Raw genomic sequence first — 19,530 nt, 5'->3', positions numbered from 1 at the left:
ATTTGAAGCTTAAGCTTCAAATATTGTACCTTGTTTCAGTTTTACAGTGACTCTTTCAGTAAACAGTCCTGGTACAGAGCTGCCACCACTGTTTTCTATTCCTCACAACTAACTGAAACCCTGTCAGAGTACGGTTGAAACATTTGCATACAACAGTGAATAATATATATATATATACATATTTATTTGATAAGCATTTGATAATATAAATATTATTATCCAGTTAGCAGTTCCGCATGCCCTGTTGGTGAGAGATGTCAGAGGAGAATGGCCAGACTGACTCGAGCTGACCAAAAGGCTGAGCTACCTCACATAACCACTCTGTACAACTGTGTTGAGTAGAAAAGCATCTCAGAATGCACAGCACGTCAAACTGTGAGGTGGATGGGCTACAACAGCAGAAGACCACACTGGGTTCCACTTCTGTCAGTCAAGAACAGAAACCTGAGGCTGCAGTGGGCACAGGCTCACCAAAACTGGACAGCTGAAGACTGGATTAACGTGGCCTGGTCTGAAGAACCTCAAGGCACACAGATGGTAGGATCAGAATTTGGCACCAACAACATGAATCCATAGAACCGCCCTGCTTTCTACCAGCAGTCCAGGCTGGTGGAGGTGGTGTAATGGAGCGGGGGACGTTTTCTTGACACACTTTGGGCACCTGAAACTGAACCTGAAAAATCTGCAGGAACTGCGTGATGCAATCATGTCAACATGGATCAGAATCTCAAAGCAGTGTTTCCATCGTCTTGTGGAATCTACGCCATGAAGAATTGAGTCTGTTTTGAGAGCAAAGCGAGGCCAAACCCAGCATGGACACCCAATGTTCATTCCATATGTATCGAAGTTCATTGCATTCATGCATTTTTTTGGCTTTTAGCACATTTTTCATTCCCTCACGTCAAGCTTATTATCAGCTAAGTTAGGTAGCTAAGAGGAATAAGTTGAGGTAAGACTCACTTAAGCTCACTGGGACATCAAGTGAGCTTAAACACAATGACGTCTATTTGAACTCTCGAGTTTCCCCCATGCAGAGCGCTAACTTCCACCACCCTGAGCTTGCATTAGCCTAGCATTAATTACAGTGAATCTGCGGTGGAGAGAGTGGACGAGCCGCTGTGTTCGGTGTGTTAGAGTAACCCGATCGTTCAGGAAGACATACAGACTCTGCTCTCCTGTGACAGAGGAAGAGCTTGTGAAACATGGTCAGTCGGCCACTGTAACACCACACTCTCTCACTGACCACATGCCACACGATCCATATGTAGGACAAGGCGTTTGAAGTGCTGACGCAACAGAGAGCGTATAGCATCCTGTAAATGGAGAATGACTGTTATATAAGGTCACCGTGCAGCGGTTTCGGCCCAATAGCACAGACAAAGTAGCTACATGGTATAGGACAGTGTTAACAGTGTTAAAGACGTAGGGGAGAGCGGGGCACAACACATGTTGATTTTTGTGAATAACTTTAAAAATATTAAAGTTGGAATAATCATATTTTTACACAAGTGACATATACATCTCTGCTACAAAAGAAAACTCGAACTTTGTTTCTAGCTTCTACCGTTCATGTACAATTCCACTGAGAATGGCGGGACGCGCCACAGTTTACCCCATGGGCTAGTTCACTGTAACAGACAGAGGGTCAGTAGTTAATTCAGTATAATTCTATGTTGCAAGAAATATATTTTCCAACCAAACTCCATTATATATTATCATCTATAAGACAGACAGATCAACTGATAGATACACACACACATCAAATTATATATAAACGCTGACTGAGACTGTGTCAAACAGTGACATCTGTAAAATATGGATCACTGTTTCTGAATAACTACAGCATTAAGTTATTAGAGTCTCAGAAACAGCTGATTCTAGTCTCATCTAAGCCATTTATTCATCACTGTACAAATCAGTCTTTTCAATATAATGATTATTAACAGATTATCTGGCTGCATGTAAACGTGGCTAGCATGTCATAACATCTGAAAAATCTAAAACTCATCCAGTTTCCCAAAAGTTTGGTGTAAAAGTTCCTCATTTCTCACACTGAAGACAGAAGAGGAGACGTGGAAGATCTCCGTTAATGTGAGGAAGAGCGCAGAACCACACTAGAACAGAGACTTTACAGAAGAAGAACTGCTAAACCAAACTTTTTATTGTTATTAAAGCATCAGTGAGTGGCAAGTGAGCAGCCAGCCAACACTGGAGTGCCCAGCCACCATGGGACCCCCAAATACCAGGGGGTATTTCCCCCACTGGCAGCATTCATATAAATAATATTGCCATAATCAAAAACAGGTGTTTTTTTCTATTAAAACAGCCTATAAAATATGATGTTTTTACACAAAAAACGAAGCTTTCTACGGTCTAGCAGACACACCTGTGGTGTGAACAGGGAGCGTGTGGGCTGTGTGAGCGTGTTGAGGCCTGGGGGGACGGTGGGGGCTTAGTTAGACTGCACTGTAGTTCTAATGCACTGACACCAGCGTGGAGGCAGCGCTTCCCCACAGAGAGAAATAATTACTGTAGAGTTCGGGCTGCTTCACCGCTGAGCAGAGACGCCGCTGAAAAACAAGCAGAGTCGATTGAAAATCGGCCCGAAAATTAACGCATTAAGTGCTTTGAATGACTTGTTTACTAAACATGTGACCAATAAAGTGGGAAAGCGATTAGCACTCGGCTTTAAAAGCACTGCAGACTCGTATCAGACTGACATAATACAGACAGTCCAGAGTGATCATAACAAACACACACGTCACTTCGAACGTACACGCTTAAAAAAGATGGTTCTTCAAGGGTTCTTTAGTAAAGACAATGTTTTATACAGGACCACGAATACTCGAAGAACCATTTGAATGCTTAAAGGGTTCTTTGCATGGCAAAACTGGTCTACAGATTGATGGAGAATGTGTTGTATACGGTTCTAAATAGAACCTTTTTGAGCATGCAAACAGTTTTGGGTATTCCTGGTTCTATATAGCACCACTGTTTTTGCTAAAGAACACTTGAAGAACCGTTTGAATGCTTGAAGAGTTCTTTGCATGGCAAAACTGGTCTACAGATTGATGGAGAATGTACTGTATAAGGTTCTAAATAGAACCTTTTTGAAGCATGCAAACGGTTCTTTGGGTGTTCATGGTTCTATACAGCACCACTGCTTTTGCTAAAGAACACTTGAAGAACCATTTGCATGCTTAAAGGGTTCTTTACATGGTGAAACTGTTCTCCAGATTGATGGAGAATGTATTGTACATGGTTCTATATAGTACCTTTTTGAAAACGGTTCTATGTAGCACCAAAAAGCGTTCTTCTATTGTTACGATGGCAAGCTTGTAACTCTTTTTGGTGCGATATAGAACCATATACAACACATTCTCCATCAATCTGAAGAACAATTTCACCATACAAAGAACCATTTAAGAAGGCAAACGGTTCTTTGCATGTTCACGGTTCTATATAGCACCACTGTTTTTACTAAAGAACGCTTGAAGAACCTTTTGCATGCTTAAATAGTTCTTTGCATGGTGAAACTGTTCTCCAGATTGATGGAGAATGTATTGTATATTGTTCTAAATAGAACCTTTTTGAAAATGGTTCTATATAGAACCACTGCCTTTACTGAAGAAACCTTGAAGAACCACTAGAAATGTACTATAAGGTATTAAACTACAACGGTGTAAATGTACACTCAAAGTTCTGATGATGGTCTTATGATCCAACTGTGTCCTTAAATAAAAGGAAAGGTACACTCTTTAAAAAGACGGTTCTTCAAGTGTTCTTTAGTAAAGGAAATGGTTCTACATAGAACTATGAACACTCAAAGAACCTTTGGCATGTTTGAAAGGTTCTTTTCATGGTGAAATGGTTCTCCAGATTGAAGGAAAATGTGATATATATACGGTTATATACAGAACCTTTTTGAAAATGGTTCGATATCGCACCAAAAATTGTTCTTCTACTGTTGCGATGGCGAGCTCGTAAGCCTTTCTGGTGCTATATAGAACTATATAAAACACATTCTCATTCAATCTGAAGAACAATCTCACCATGCAAACCATTTAAGCATGTAAATGGTTCTTTGAGAGTTCATGGTTCTTTGTAGCAACACTGTGTAGTTTAATAAAGAATTCAAAGGTCTGATGATGGTCTTAAATTCCAACTGTGTGCCTAAATTAAGTTGTTCTCAGGGGGAAAAGTACAGTCTTAAAAAAGATGTTCATGGTTCTGTATAGAACAATTTTCTTTACTAAAGAACCCTTAAAGAAGATGCAGTTTGTCTATAGCAAAGTATACGGTCATGAAAAGCAGTGCACGTTCAGTATTCTAGGCCCTTTTTGAAGTTGTTTTGTCCCTTCACACCTCGCATTAGCGCTGGCCAGAAGCCACACGTGACTCAGCATGAGAAATCAGTAATTAACCTCCACTCTGCACGTTGACGTATTCCATCAGGATACAGTCATCAGCCAGCAGATGAAAGGTGAATGTGATGTGTTTGTGCCCTTTGACTGGCCAGCGTGACATGATGTCACCCCCTCGGGCAGCCTGGGTCTTTGCTATTAGCATGAGCCGAGCGCTCTGCCGCAGGCTGTGAGGTAAATTGCCTCACTGCTGGACGGCGAGAGAGCCCTCACTGCAGGATTCTCTGCACTGAAAGTGTTGACTTTTTTGCAAGGAGTAGAAAAATTCTAACCTCAAATGTCCATGATCAGCCAAGACTTGCTTGGTGTCTGAAGTTTGCTTCTCTGGTTTTGCATCAGAGCTATGATGCTAATCCCAGATAGCAAGAGGATAGCAGGCCTCTGTTTGATGGCAAAGCTGGTGGAACCATTTGCTTTTCACTCAGCGTGGTTAAGCAGAATGTTAGACCACTTTTAATCGCTCATTTTCCACTCACGGTTCAGTTTACTCATTTTTTCATTCATTCCCTGCTTTAGTTAGCACTGGTAAATTAATTCAGTACATAACAACAGCAATTTAACAGTTCTATCATAAATAAAGCCAGTTACACAGCTGTAACCAATCTAGCAAAGTGTCGGCAACAAGTTTCAATTAAATCATTTCATAGTTTAAGTTTATTTTTCAAAATAAAAGACTATGTGCGTTTAAAATCTGTTTGAGTAGATGGCCACTTCCTATTTCCCCCATTATGTCAAAAACAGGACTGCTAAACAGCAGAGGGCGCCCGCGAGTGAGTCCTCAATGAATAGGAGTAAATAGCGCTCAACGGCTAAAGACAAAAAGTTAAAATAGTTTCTAATCACTCGCCCAGAACGTTTCTTTAATTTTAGAAAGTAGAAGGATGTATTTCACTAAAAAAACAAAAGAAATCTTATCTATATATTTCCCTTTTTCTATAGCAACGGGTTTTGGGCAGCAGAAGGCGGGCTTTACTGCTCCTGAGTGCTGATTGGTTGGTGAGGGGAGCAGCTCATTGGCTGTTCGCACTCACTGACGTCATGAACGTACATGAGGCGCCGTTTTAAACTCCTATAACTCGAGTTTAAAAGCTCTTAAAAATATAACAGAGGTGTTAAAATGTTTTATGCTGTTCTGTGTTCAGGAAATGATTGAATCATTTTACATTAAAATGTTTAAGCATTTATAAACTATGATTTTGCTCCAATGCTCCATATCAACCCATTCATTTTGGACTCGCTCGGGAGCGCCCTCTAGCGTCTGAAAAACCCGGAAGACATTGCAGAGTGTAATTCTCATCTCTACAAGTTCTCTGGTTAGACCTCTAGGTGGACCGAGGGTGGACCAGTAGTGGCATATAGTCAGCAGGGTTATAGAGTTAGCTGACTGACATATGCTTGCTATCTGGGATGTAGCTAGCAAGGAATGGTAACAAGTAATAAATCATTCATTTGTTCAGTTCTCTCAAACTGGCTTGACTATGTGGTTTCTGACACTATATGAGACTCTGTTATTTAAAATTATGGACTAAATCCAGGCTATGCTATGCTAACACACCTTAGACCATATATATAGATAGCAATGGGTCACACGGTGTCAAGCATATTAGAGATTACTTAAGGCAAGTGTTTAATGATTTAGGCGTGCAGTTAGCATGATGCTAATCTACTAGCTATAAGCTTCCATTACTTGTCAATTACATTAGATTAGGTTTTTCCGACACCATATGAGACTCTTATTTTAAATTATGGATGAAATCCAGGCTATGCTATGCTACTTTAGACCATATTTACAGATAGCAATGGGTCACACAGTGTCAAGTCCATTAGAGCTTATTTAAGACAAGTGTTTGATGATTTAGTCACCCTGATAGCAAGAGAACAGTGGACCACTGTCGGCCTGCTGATGGCAAAGCTGGCGGTCCACTGGCGTTTTACCTCGCGTTTTCCGGGTGGGCCACTGGTGGTTAAGCAGAGTAACAGACAAAATTCCACTTATCATCGCTCAGTTTCCACTCACAGTCCGATTTACACATTTTTCCTTTCTTTATTTATACTCTGTAAATTAGTTTAGTAAATAATTTTAATCTATCGCAGCGTCAGCAACAACACTTTATATAAAATCATTTTACATTAGGCCTAGTCATTTTTTCTCTCAGTTGTTTGTATTTGTTGTATTTGTCTTTATAAAATAAAAGTCTCTGTGTGTTTAAAATCTGTTTGAGGAGATTAAAAACTAGTTAGAGCTTGTATGCAGGACAGTAATCTGGGTGGTCCAAGGGTGGACCAGCAGTGGCAAACAGTCAGTGGGGTGCCGACCTCATCAAGACAGCGGACCAATATATGCTCACTATCTGTGCGCGTCGTTAGCATGATGCTAATCTACTAGCTATAAGCTTCCATTACTTGTCAATTACATTAGATTAGGTTTCTGACACCATATGAGACTCTTATTTTAAATTATGTACAAAATCCAGGCTGTGCTATGCTAACACACTTTAGACCATATGTATAGACAGCAATGGGTCACACAGTGTCAATTCTATTAGAGGGTTACTCAAGGCAAGTGTTCCATAATTTAGGCATGCCATTAGCATGATGCTAATCTGCCAGCTATAAGCTTCCATTACTTGTCAATTGCATTAGCTTCTTGGCTAAAGCGCATAACACAAACTGAAGAAGCTTCAGACACCAAACCTTGGCTGATCAGCTACAGGGAAAGTCTGTGGGGGTGTAAATTTTGGCCAAACCATCGATTTAATGAAAAGAGCTCAAACGGCTCCAGAGGTCAGGGTCACTGATATTTCAGGGCAGATGGAGGATGTTTTAGAATTTAGTTAAAGCTAATAAGCAGCTCTTGTGGTGAACAGGTCAGTGTGAAATTGTACCATTGTGTGCAGTTTATTTTCTGATTTGATGAGCTGTATTGTTTTTTCTGTATTCTGCTTTGGGCTATATCATGATTATGACTGTTAACACCCCCCCCACACACACACACCACACACACACACCTTCCATCGCATATGGAGAAGAGACGGACCGCATCAGCGCAGACTTTGGCAGGTAGTCTGTTTTGTGTGCTGTTCATCTTTACATTAATAAACAGCGTCATTTTCAGTTCAGCTGCAGCTTCATAATTCTCATGATCGGCTGCATCTTGGATAGAAAAAGGGACTTAAGGGGCTTTGATGGCTGTAGGAATCAGCTACAGCCACCAGGAAAACTTCACTATCACCATAGCAACAGGAATCAAAACTATGACAGCAAACGGAGACTTTCAGTCTGTAATTTACTAATGAAGTACTTACAAATTACCAGAAAAATCAAGAGATAACAAACTAGATAATGAGATTACTTTGCACTACTGCAGTCTCTGATACTGAGCAGATTACAGAGCACTAAAAAGGGGAAATCAATTATATTTTGACATGATTCAAATGATATCATGTCACTATAAAGTGAAAATAAAGCCCAAATGTAAAGCACGGTCCTCCTTTTTCCTGCACCCCATCATGCTCTGAGTGACTTATGGACAAAACGTCCAGCGAAGGGGAACAAACAATATGTTCAATTTTAATGACGTCCTAACATGATAGAAAATAAATAATAAAATAATTTGTATTGTTGGGATGCTCAAATACGTGTGTGCTGACATCTGTCAACACAAACCTGAGCCTGAAGGAGAGAAACGCTTTAATCAGAAGATTCTATTTTTAACCTACACCAATTATTCATGCTAATAAAGTCGTTTCATTTATACTTTTTAATTATGTCTACATTAGAAATCAGATACAGGCAGAGAACCATAAAGAAATGCCATATTACTGTACTGTCTAACGTTGAAATCTGTTTTTAAACCAGCACTGTGATAGCAAGCAAGACTGTCCAGCTAGCAAGATTAGCTCAGCGCTATATCTGATTCTGATGTCAGCTGTAGTTTAAATGAAGATATTTTAAGCTTGTAACAGGCACACAATGACATTCTTTAGTTTGTATGTAGCTTAAACGTCTGTCTGTTATTATTGTAGCATTAGCCTGTTAGCTGGTTAGCTGTCTGTTGACCTGCTCAGGCTACTCTGGTGAGGGCAGAATCCAGTTATAAAGAAAATATAAAGTGTGAACCAGTTAAAGCGAGTCTGGTAGCAGCAACCAGTGATTTTCAAATGGCAGTTTGTCATCCGGCTGCATTTTATGTGCTCAGATTTCAATGCTAATAACTGGACTTTTTCGAGGAGCCATTATGAAGCCACATTCACCCGTCTGCTGAAGCTCTGTGCTTTTTCTGTTCGTAACACGGCTGGTTTTGCCGTACTTTTGTCCTCACTTGGCTGTAGTGACCACTGCAACCTGTAAGGCGGTGCAAAATGCCTTGGATACATTTAATGCGACATAATTTAGTAAGCACACACACTTTGCTAAAACAATATTATACAACAGTTAGCTGTAAGATGCTTTATAGACTGGCTGGAACAAAACAACATTAATACTGACCAGGCAAAACATGACAAAACTGAGCTAAACTTGATATTGTGGCAGTTTTATGGCTCAGTCTGATTTGATCAGACTCTGAAGATCAGACTACACGTTTGGCGAATGGTATTGGGTTCATTTCTGGCTGATTCCAGGTTGTTCAGCTGTTCTTCTGTCACAGCTGCCGACTGAAAAGCTGCTCAGTGGTGATGACAGTTTGGGAATTTAGTGTAAGGAGCTGGAGAACGAACTGCCGGCTGAGCAGCGAGTGGGCGGAGCTCGTTACTCTGACGTAGCTACAAGCTGCTCATTAAGGAACTATAATTTGGTGAAGGAACTGCGAACATTAAAACATATTAAACGCCGCGTTCACAGCCCAGTTTATTAATTTATTACTGTATTTATTTAACTGTTGTATAAAAGCAAAAGAACACTCACACATTCTGTGACTTCGCTAAAACAGTAATGAACAACACTTTCGTTCCCCAACAGAATATTAAGGCCATAATCTTGAAATGTGAAAAATAAGGTGAATAAAAAGGCTACATGAAGTCAGCTGACCCTCATGCTGTATTGGTATTCTTGCCTGCTGTGGAAAAGCAACATGTCTGGCTATGGCTGTAAACCAGCTAGCTAAATACGTACATGCAGTTTTTCTGGTTGCCATAGTGTCTTTACTGTTTCCCACTGTTAAATGCACTTTCATTATTGTGGCTATTTTGAGATTGTCCTAAATTTGGCTTTTTTTGAGCAACTTTAGCTTTGGGAAAGCCAATGATCCAATGACCCTTAGTCGGCACCTATGGCTGTGTTCAGCAGTGTAATCGGCACTGTATTGGGTTAAATGACTCGTGAGTAGGTTGCAATTTGTTGTAATCGTTACAGAGTTATTACTGCTCTGTTCTCAGGATCAAGGAAACTGGGCAATGCTGATACTTTCTAAATATTGGTCAATCAATGGCGGTGAGTCAGAGACACTTGCTTAGGCCAGGAGAGCGGCAGACCTTGATGTTTGAAGCTCTCTCTCACTCACACAGATCGTATGTCGTTTGCCCTCTTTGAGCACATCGCTATAATTGTCACTGTGTGTCTAATGGAAAAAGCCATGAAAAGGGATCTGGGCCAGAGAGACTCAGGTCAGCCTTCTGACCGCCCGAGAGGGTCATTCAATGACCAAACTTTGATGGGAGTGGCTAGAGCTTTCCTTTATCCATCCCTCGCTCACAAATGTGTTGTTCAGTAACTACTGTTGCAAGGCTTACAGAGCCTCAGCAAAAATCCCATTTAGGAGAAATTGTTTCTCAGTTTTTGTCAAAATGTCAAGGTTTTTTGTAATTTAAGGATAAACATCTGATTGATAAGGATTGATAATATAAATTGATATAGGCTAAGCAGAACGTTCACCAGCTTCAGCTGTTTTAAAGAGGAATTCCACTGATTTACTAACTTTCTGTGTAATTAAATGATTAGTCCCAAGCAACATAGTGTAAAATATTCTAAATGTTTGAATGAATGTTATATTAAACATTCAGTAAAGTTTGGATGGAAAAAAAAACAAAATAGAAATATAACACAAACAACTTAAAAATTGCTAATTAGACCTATGTGAGAGCTGTCTGAGCTTGGCCTAATATTCTATGTGCATGATTGGCATCACTCATGCTGCGTTTACACGTTGGCAGTGCATCCATCACAAGCAGCAACAGTCTGCAGACCGTACTGGTGAGTGGAACGCTCCATCAAAGTGTTCAGTTTTTTGCTTCTCCTCTAAGACCTGGCCTTAGTTAAAAAGTGCCAAAAGTCAGAAGCAAAATATATATCAGGAAATTCAGCAAATAGAAAAAAATTAAAGCAAAATCTGGTGAAATGGAAGAAGGTTCCTATTTACTTTGCTGCTTGATGTGCAACCAGCGAATGCTGGTGTGGCCAGTTGATCAAGCAAATGTACGGATGAATAGACAACAGGAAGACAAATGAGATCGCTTGATAGCTCAGTTATGCTTGATTGGCTAGCTTTCGCTTGGTGTTTAGCCTTCTCTCTGTAAGTTTCTTTGACTACGTGACCATAGTTGAACACATTGTTGTTAAAACTGTGTGAGTAGAACAATGCACACTAGCCTTCCGGTGAGGGTTCAGCTTACGTACATGCTACCCAAGATTAGGACTGTCCAGTTTCCATCAAAATGATTTAATTTTGGCAGAATACAATGGACATTTAACGGAAAGTGGACAGGTATTCACAGGACACACTATGTACATTTATATTGTTTGCTGATGCAGAAGATTAAACCACTTAGAAAGGAAACAAAGATTTAAGTTTCTGGGGCTTTAAGATGTAAACAAAGTCATTCAGAGTGGTTTAATGTGATGTGAGAGTGGTTTGATTGTAGATGAATGAGTGGTTGTGACAGGAAGAGTTTAATTTCTCTAAAAGCTCCCTCACAGAAACTTATTCATTAAAATGATTATGAATACACTGCTTGATGCTTCAGAGATTTTTTTACAATAGTTCTGAGAGAAGATCTGGCCTGAAACATTTTTTTTAATAGATTCATGGCTGAGAGGTACCTGCAGGGCGTTGAGAGGCAAAATAATCCCCAAACAAAACATATATTTTCAGATTTTCCACTATTCTTCCCATCATAAATATTCCATATAAAGCTCAGAAGACTCGTGTAGGTTCACTGGTGCTTTTGGATAGTAAATAAAATGTCTATATTTGTGTTGTTATGGTGACTCCTGGTTCCTATCACCACCACTGTAAAGACATCAGAGTCTCTACAATCAATCATTTCACACCAAACTCACTCTGAATCATGCTGTTTCAACATCTCAACAACTGATTCTTTTGAGAAATTGGTGCAATTCTCATTTAATGTTGCTAGCTAGCTAACAGTGTAGCCTACATCGCTAGCTACTATTGCTTGGCTGAGGTTACTCTTAGGGATTTGTTCACTTATTCATTTATATTTGCCATATAACCCAACAATAAAGCACGTTTAGGAAGAAAACTGAATTTGCTACAGTTTCTCATTATGTTGAATAGGATTTTTGTCAATGTGCTGTAAAGCTCCAACCTAGCTAAGCAGCTAAGAATGAATGCGTTTGTGGGCGGAGCCTGGATAGGTCAATTTAGACGGAGTTCCATCATTTTGTTGTTTTTCTGTCCTGTAAAGAGAACATGCACCTGTCCAACAGCATGCTGTTAATGTCTTCCAAACTCAAACTGATCCAGACATTTGCGACAAATTTGTTAGCAAGCCGCGTTCCGGGGACCTTTCAGCGAAACTCAACAAAAATCTCCAGTCAGACTCAGAAGAAGCCTCAAAGGCCTCTCCGCGCTCGCTGAAGAACCTTTTAAATCCTGTCACAGTATACCCAGTAGCTCCCATCTCTCTGATGTTGAAGAAAGACTGATGTAACTGCTGTAAGTACACAACTTTAAAAGAGTCTGCAAGACTTACGGTTGTTCCCGTAGAACGTAACACACAGCGTAGGCTGCAATAGGCATCTGTCTTGGGAAGAACATGTTCAGCATGATAATCATGAAGAGTTTATTAGGTGCTGTTTCTCGTCTACCAACAGAAAGAGCTTATATTAGTTAGTAAGCAAAGCCTTTTATTTGCTCTGGCTGGGATTTGAGCCATTTCTAACAGGTACATTTATTACCCTATAAATATGTTACAGTTCCTCTAGAAGGTTTTCAGTTTCTTAGCTCTAAGAGGGATCAGGCAGGGTCATGTATCCTAGCTACATATACCAGAAACCCATAATATCATCAATTTCACCTAAAAGGACATTATGTTCTACATGAAGCACATTTTCTGACTCTTTCACCCTTTTTTCAGCTTGAGCTTGATAGTTTTGTGTATTTTAGAGGTCACGTGTTGCAGAAATGTACTTGTAACGGATGTCTAACAAGCACAGGGTTAGCAAAAATGGGCTTTCCCAATAGCAGTTCAGCCTCCTCAAGTCCTCAAGTAACTCAGGTTAATTGTAAGAGGACAGAAGGCAAAGGAAAGGCTATTTTTTGGCAACTATTCCAGTGCAGCTTGCACCAATTGAAAAATAATTCCAACAACCGCACAAAGACATGAAGTCACCACTTGTATTAGTTCCAAATCCCTACAAAACCCAGTTTAGAAGTGAACTGGCTTCCGCCCAGTGCCTGCTGGAGAACTATGACAGATTTCAACAGTGTTCTCCTGTGTAAAACTACACAATCCACTTTAAAAATGGGTTGGAGTCAAGTGGAAAGCATGTGAAACAAGTGTTTACATCAAACTGGAACATTCTTATGAGAGCATTAGAAGCTACGCGTACCGGCTGTGGTTGGATACGAGTTCTCGCTTATCAGTGTGAAATAAACACATCCAGAACAGATTGCCCTACATACAGCAACAACCCTCAACTAGTCCCACTGCAGACCACCTCCCCCACCACCCACTGGGCCTCACTAATTCACACGTTACTCCACATAATGACCAAATTCAAGGGAAAATTGCTTTTTGTCTTCCTAATTAAGCTGATGAAAGACCACTGCAGCCTTTGGCCAAGTACCAAATAACTCAACGACTGTTTTGTATTAGCAAAATATGTTGTGGGAGCCTTCGTCGCCGCTGTGAATAAATTCATATGCCCCCTGAAAACGCTGTAATTTTAGAATGACTCACTGAAGAAGTGGTGTAGCCAGTAATATCCAAAGTCTCAAAAATATTCATGCATGATTTTCCAAAGCAACAGTGCCACCTGGACAATTAGCGGCCCCAACGTGCTGTTTGTGAGAATTTAAGCATTAATATCCTACCAAACGAAATTCTCTTTGGGAAAGATGGCGTCGGGTCAGTCTTTCTTCCACTTAATGGATGCACACAACCAGTGAAACTAGCTCTGTTGAAATGTAAGGCACGTATTGTCCATCTTAACCCGGTTTCCCAGCTCGATGTCTCCATATTTTGGCTCCGATTCGGTTCCGAACGTGAGCCAAGCAATAAAGAGCTGAATCCTCGGCACCCGGCTGCGATTGAGCAATAACGTCCACTAAGGACCAGGTTGGGAAACTACAGACTACAGTGACTCCAAATTCACCCCAGCATTCATTTAACATTAATCAGCAGATGAAGTGATACTGTAGCTGTTCATAAAGTCAGTGCTGGTCAGGAAACAGAAACTCACACTCTGGACACTTTGGAGAAGTAGTCCAGGCCTTTTGGAGGCCTCCAGAGAGGTCAGCCATTCAGAAAGGGGCGTAGCTAGAACTTCTAGAATGAGGTTGCCAGGTAGGACCCAGAGATTGTATTGGGGTGGCACTGCTAAGAGAAAATAAATAAATAAAACAGCATTTTTGGTATTAAAATAACATGAATTATTAGTGTGATTAATTGGTTTTCCACTGTATATTAATAAATATAACTGTTGGAGTGTCCACTCACTGTCCACTCTAGTAGTCACTCCTACCTTGTTGGTCCACCTTGTAGATGTAAAGTCAGAGACGATAGCTCATCTGCTGCAGCACAGTTTGTGTTGGTCATCCTCTAGTCCTTCATCAGTGGTCACAGGACGCTGCCCACAGGGCGCTGTTGGCTGGATATTGTTGGTTCTCAGTCCAGCAGCGACACTGAGGTGTTTAAAAACTCCAGCAGCACTGCTGTGTCTGATCCACTCAGACCAGCGCAACACACACTAACACACCACCGCCCAAATAATACAGGCTCTGTGGGGGGTCCTGACCACTGAAGAACAGGGTAGCAAAGTATGCAGAGAAACAGATGGACTACAGTCTGTAACTCTAGAACTACAAAGTGAAACTATATGGTCAGTGGTGCTGATTAACTGGACAGTGTGTAGAAACGAGGATTTTAATGTAATATGTGGACGAGGTCCTGGATCCAGTCTGGAACGTGCTGGATCTGTCTTGCTCCGGCACAAAATAAGCACTGATTACGGCAAAATGGTTAACTACTGGAGAAACTGCTGCCAGTAAATTGCCGTAATTTTACAGTTACAGTTTGCACTGCAAAATGTTTCTTTGTTCACTTTATTTCTGTCTCTGATAAACTGCACAAGCTCAGTGCTTCTTCAAACGTAGCCCCTTCCAAATATGAGGGTCTAAAGCCACTTCAAAACAAGCACCAATAGAGCTTTACCACGGTTCCTCAAACTTTGAGTAATATTCTCTGTTCTTAGCACAGAATCACTGAGATGTTGGCCATGTTTTTCAGGGAGGGATAGTAGCATCTTCGTCTTCATCTTCATCACTAAATCTGGGCTGCGGGATAAAAGATGACTCAAAATAACAAGACATGTTTACAGAAGAGAAAGAGGCTTGTGGTGACTCAGTTGAGTTGGAGGGGAAGGGGATCTGTGTTTTACAGCTATTTCTGCCTGTATTTCCAAACTAACCAGCAGGTGTAACAAAAGGACAGTATCTTTTCTTTCCCCACAGATGCTAATTTCTTCCCATTGTTTTACATCTTATATGTTTCTGGCAGCAGTATGTCAAAATATAAACTTGACTAACGACTTATTTTATAAGTCAAATCAAATACTCAACTCAAAATAATGATTTTCTTTCCTTAAATATTGACTTAGTTTCTTGAAAAAATGACATTTTATTGAAATACTGATGTAGAATCATGAACACATTACTTATTTTCTTAACATGTTGACTTAGAATCTCCAAAAAATCTTATTTTCTCAAAATTATTGACTTTCCTCAAAATAATGACTTATTCTCTCAAAATTTCACATAAAATCCTGAAACAATTACTTATATTCTTGAAATATTGACTTAATATCTCAAAATAATTACTTCTTCAAGATTTTGAGATACTATGTTAGAATAATGAGTTATTTAATTTCAAGAAAGTAATAATTTAGGGATGATAGGTCATTTTTATGAGATACTAAATTATTATTTTAACATAGTAAGCCAAACATTTTTTTTTCATATAGTAACCAATATTTTGGTAAAATAACTTTTTTTTTTTTATTTCACACAGTAATCAATGGTTTGGTAAAATAACTCGTTGACTTTTACAAAGTAATCAATATTTTGAGAAAATAATTCATTATTTTCACACAGTTTTTACTATTTTAGAAAATAAGTTTTTATTTTCACACAGTAAGTCAACATTTTGGGACAAGTCCCATTATTTTCACATGGTAATCAATATTTTGAGAAAATAAGTTTTTATTTTCACATAGTAATCATTATGTTAAGAAAATAAGTCATTACTTTCTCACAGTAATCAATATGTTGGTAAAATAACTTATTATTTTCACAAAGTAGTCAATATTTTGAGAAAGTAAGTCAATATTTTGAGATAAGCCACTATTTCGACAGTGAGTCATTATTTAAAAAAAAAAAAGAGCCATTATTTTCATACAGGAGGTCAACATTTTCAGAAAATAAGTTATTGTTTCGAGATACTAAGTCACTACTTTGATTCTTTCGAGACCCTAAATTAATATTACCAGAAAGTAAGTCATTGTTTTCACATGGTATTCAGTATTTTGAGAAAATACATCATTATTTTGACACAGTAAGTGTCAATATTTTGAGATGTCACTATTTTGACAGTCATTATTTTGAGATAGTCAATGTTTCGAGATACTAAGTCATTATTTTGAGATAATAAGTTATTGTTCGAGATACTAAGTCATTATTTTGAGATAATAAGTTATTGTTCGAGATACTAAGTCACTACTTTGATACTTTCGAGACCCTAAATTAATATTATCAGAAAGTAAGTCATTGTTTTCACATGGTATTCAGTATTTTGAGAAAATAAGTCATTATTTTCAGTGTCAATATTTTGAGATAAGTCACTATTTCGACAGTCATTATTTTGAGATAGTCAATGTTTCGAGATACTAAGTCATTATTTTGAGATAATAAGTTATTGTTTGAGTCATTATTTTGATACTTTCGAGACCCTAAATTAACACGATCAGAAAGTATGTCATTATTTTGAGATACCGTCATCATTTCGACACAGTAAGTCACTGTTTCGAGATGCTAAGTCTGTATTTGTCCACTCTGCTGTCAGAAACTGAGGAGGAGAATGAGCGCGCGCTGCTTCTCCTCTACCTGCTGCGAAAGGGCTTCATATCATGTAGCGGTAATCAGAGTTGGGCGCTGTGGGTTCGGCGGTGGGCGGCGCGACTCGGGTTTTCCGTCGATATTCAGACCTGAATATAAAATTTTCTCCTCAGAAAACAAGACGACAGAGTCTCTGTGCTGTCGCCGGTGTCAGAGCTCTCCCTGCGGTGAGAGAGAGACCCACACAGACAGAGAAAGAGAGAGAGAGAGAGAGAGCTGTGCGGGTTGTCAGCTAATGCTAACAGGATTCCTGTCAGGATCACAGCGCGGGAAAGTTCAGTAACGGTCGAGCTAGGCAGCTAGTTCTGGAGGAGTCGAGCAGAAACAGCGGACTGTCATCGGTTCCCCTCGCTGGAGGCTGGAATAAACCTTTATTTACAGGAAAAGACAACACCGAAGAGTTAGTAGTGGCTGTTTCTGACAGACTTCAGGGATGAACTCCTCGGCAGGAGCCGGGAACTACCGGAGGGGCTCGACCAAAGGAGAGAAGGTGAGCTGACAAACTTTTCCACATCTCCAACAACGCTTTAAAACGGCCTCGCCTACACAGATAAAGCGCTCATCGTGTGGAATAATTTCATATATCGTGGGAATTTGCCGAGCTACCATCCGAGTATCCATCTGTAGCTACTGGCTTGCGTGCTGTCGGTGAGAGAAATGAATCGTTTTTTCCGAATCCGATTCTTCTGAATCGTTCGGAAGTTCGACTCGCGCTTCCTAACGAATCGGTTTTTCGAACGATGCTTGTAAGAGAGTCGGACGAATTGATTCGCGAGCACGAATGAGTCGAAAGTTTTGGTCTCTTCACAGCAGTAAGGACAGTTTGGAGGAGCTGGACAACCTGGGTTGGTCAGGCTGTTTGTATCTCAGCATTTGAGCACATCTTAAAACGCATCTTTGGTCGTACGCATGCGCAATAGTCGCCAGAATCTGTGCAGTGTACAAAGCAATGCTTATACATTTACATTTCTCAAGTTTAAAGGAGAATTCCACCAATTTCCTGAATAATTCAGTGTGTGAGATGTAAACAGAGTGATTCAGAGTGGTTTGGTGTGAAATGGTTCAGATGTCTGTACAGTGGTGGTGACAGGAACCAGGGGTCGCCATGACTACAACACAAATATAGACAAATATAGATTTTATTTACTATCCAAAACCACCAGTGAACCTACACGAGTCTTCTGAGCTTTATATACGGTGAAATAGTGGTAGATCTGAAAATAATATGTTTTCTTTAGGGACTGTTTTGCCTTAGAACACCTTTAACCATGAATTGATTAAAATAAATTGAATTAAAGTACATTTTAAGCCAGAACTTTACCACAAAACAGTCATAAAACAGTGTCTCAGACGTTAGGCAGTGAATTCATAACCATTTCATGTAATAACTTTATGTGAGGGAGCTTTTAGAGGTGGACGTCTGGTTCCTATCACCACCACTGTGAACAGTTCTGACTTGGTAAGGAGCGTTTCACACCAAACCACTCTGAACGACTCTGTTTACATCTAAACCATTTAATTATGTAGAATTACAGAAAAAAACTATGGAGTTCCCTTTTAATGTGCTTTTGTTAAGGGAAACTAATCATTTGTTTTGATCTGATTCCTGTGAACTGTTCAAAAGTTTGACTCAAACAATGCTTATAAGTGAGTCGGAGGAATTGATTCGCAAGCACAAAAGAATCGCAAGTATTTGTTGTTGTCTATTAACAGCAGTAAGCACAGTTTGGAAGATTTGGCTATTCTGTGTTGTTTAGGCTGTTTGTATCCCAGCAATTGACTACATTTTTTGAACATATCTTTGGTCGTGCACATGCATTATGTCGCCATGGTCTGTGCTGTGCACATATGCAAGTAACTGGCAACAAACTCAAGGCTGTATTGATTCTTATTCATTCACAATCTTAGCTACTGTATTATTGCCTATGAGAGTCAATGCCTCTCATTCAGTGTGTCCCAATTCAGGGGCTGGATCCTTCATAGACCGTGTCCTTCGAAGGCTGCTTAGACCTGTGAAGGCTGAACCGAAATGAGACGGTCTGCTCTATGGCAGATTTCCTGTTTGCATCACAGCACCGCTGTTCCCGCCCTTACCATTGCGCCATGAAACGCTGTTCTTGTCAAGTTCTTTCAAAGTTCTTCAAAGACAGAACCAGAAGCTTTGATTTTATTTGTTTATTTTTTTATTTATTAGAGCTGGAGACGCTTCACTGCCGGCTACTGATGAGATTGTTTGTATTTGTCTCGTTAGCCATTCGCCTCATTTTAAACCCAACACTTATATTTAAAAGTGTCTCTTCAGCTGCCGATCACTTCTCTGCTGACGCCGCCATGTTCCCGAATCCTGGCCAGCACGCAATGAAACTTGGGTGGCGAAGGATCCACCCGTTGGGTCCTTCGTTTCAATGGAAAAGGACACATTTCTCGGCCGCATATGAAGTCGCGCTGCTGTGACGCAATCGGCCTTCAAATGCAGCCTCTGAATTGGGACACACGTATTGAGTCACTGACTGACTGACTGCCTGACTGATTCCA

The sequence above is a fragment of the Colossoma macropomum genome, unplaced genomic scaffold (genome assembly GCF_904425465.1).
Source record: "Colossoma macropomum unplaced genomic scaffold, Colossoma_macropomum, whole genome shotgun sequence".
NCBI lineage: Eukaryota > Metazoa > Chordata > Actinopteri > Characiformes > Serrasalmidae > Colossoma > Colossoma macropomum.
Note: the sequence above shows the minus strand (reverse complement) of the source record.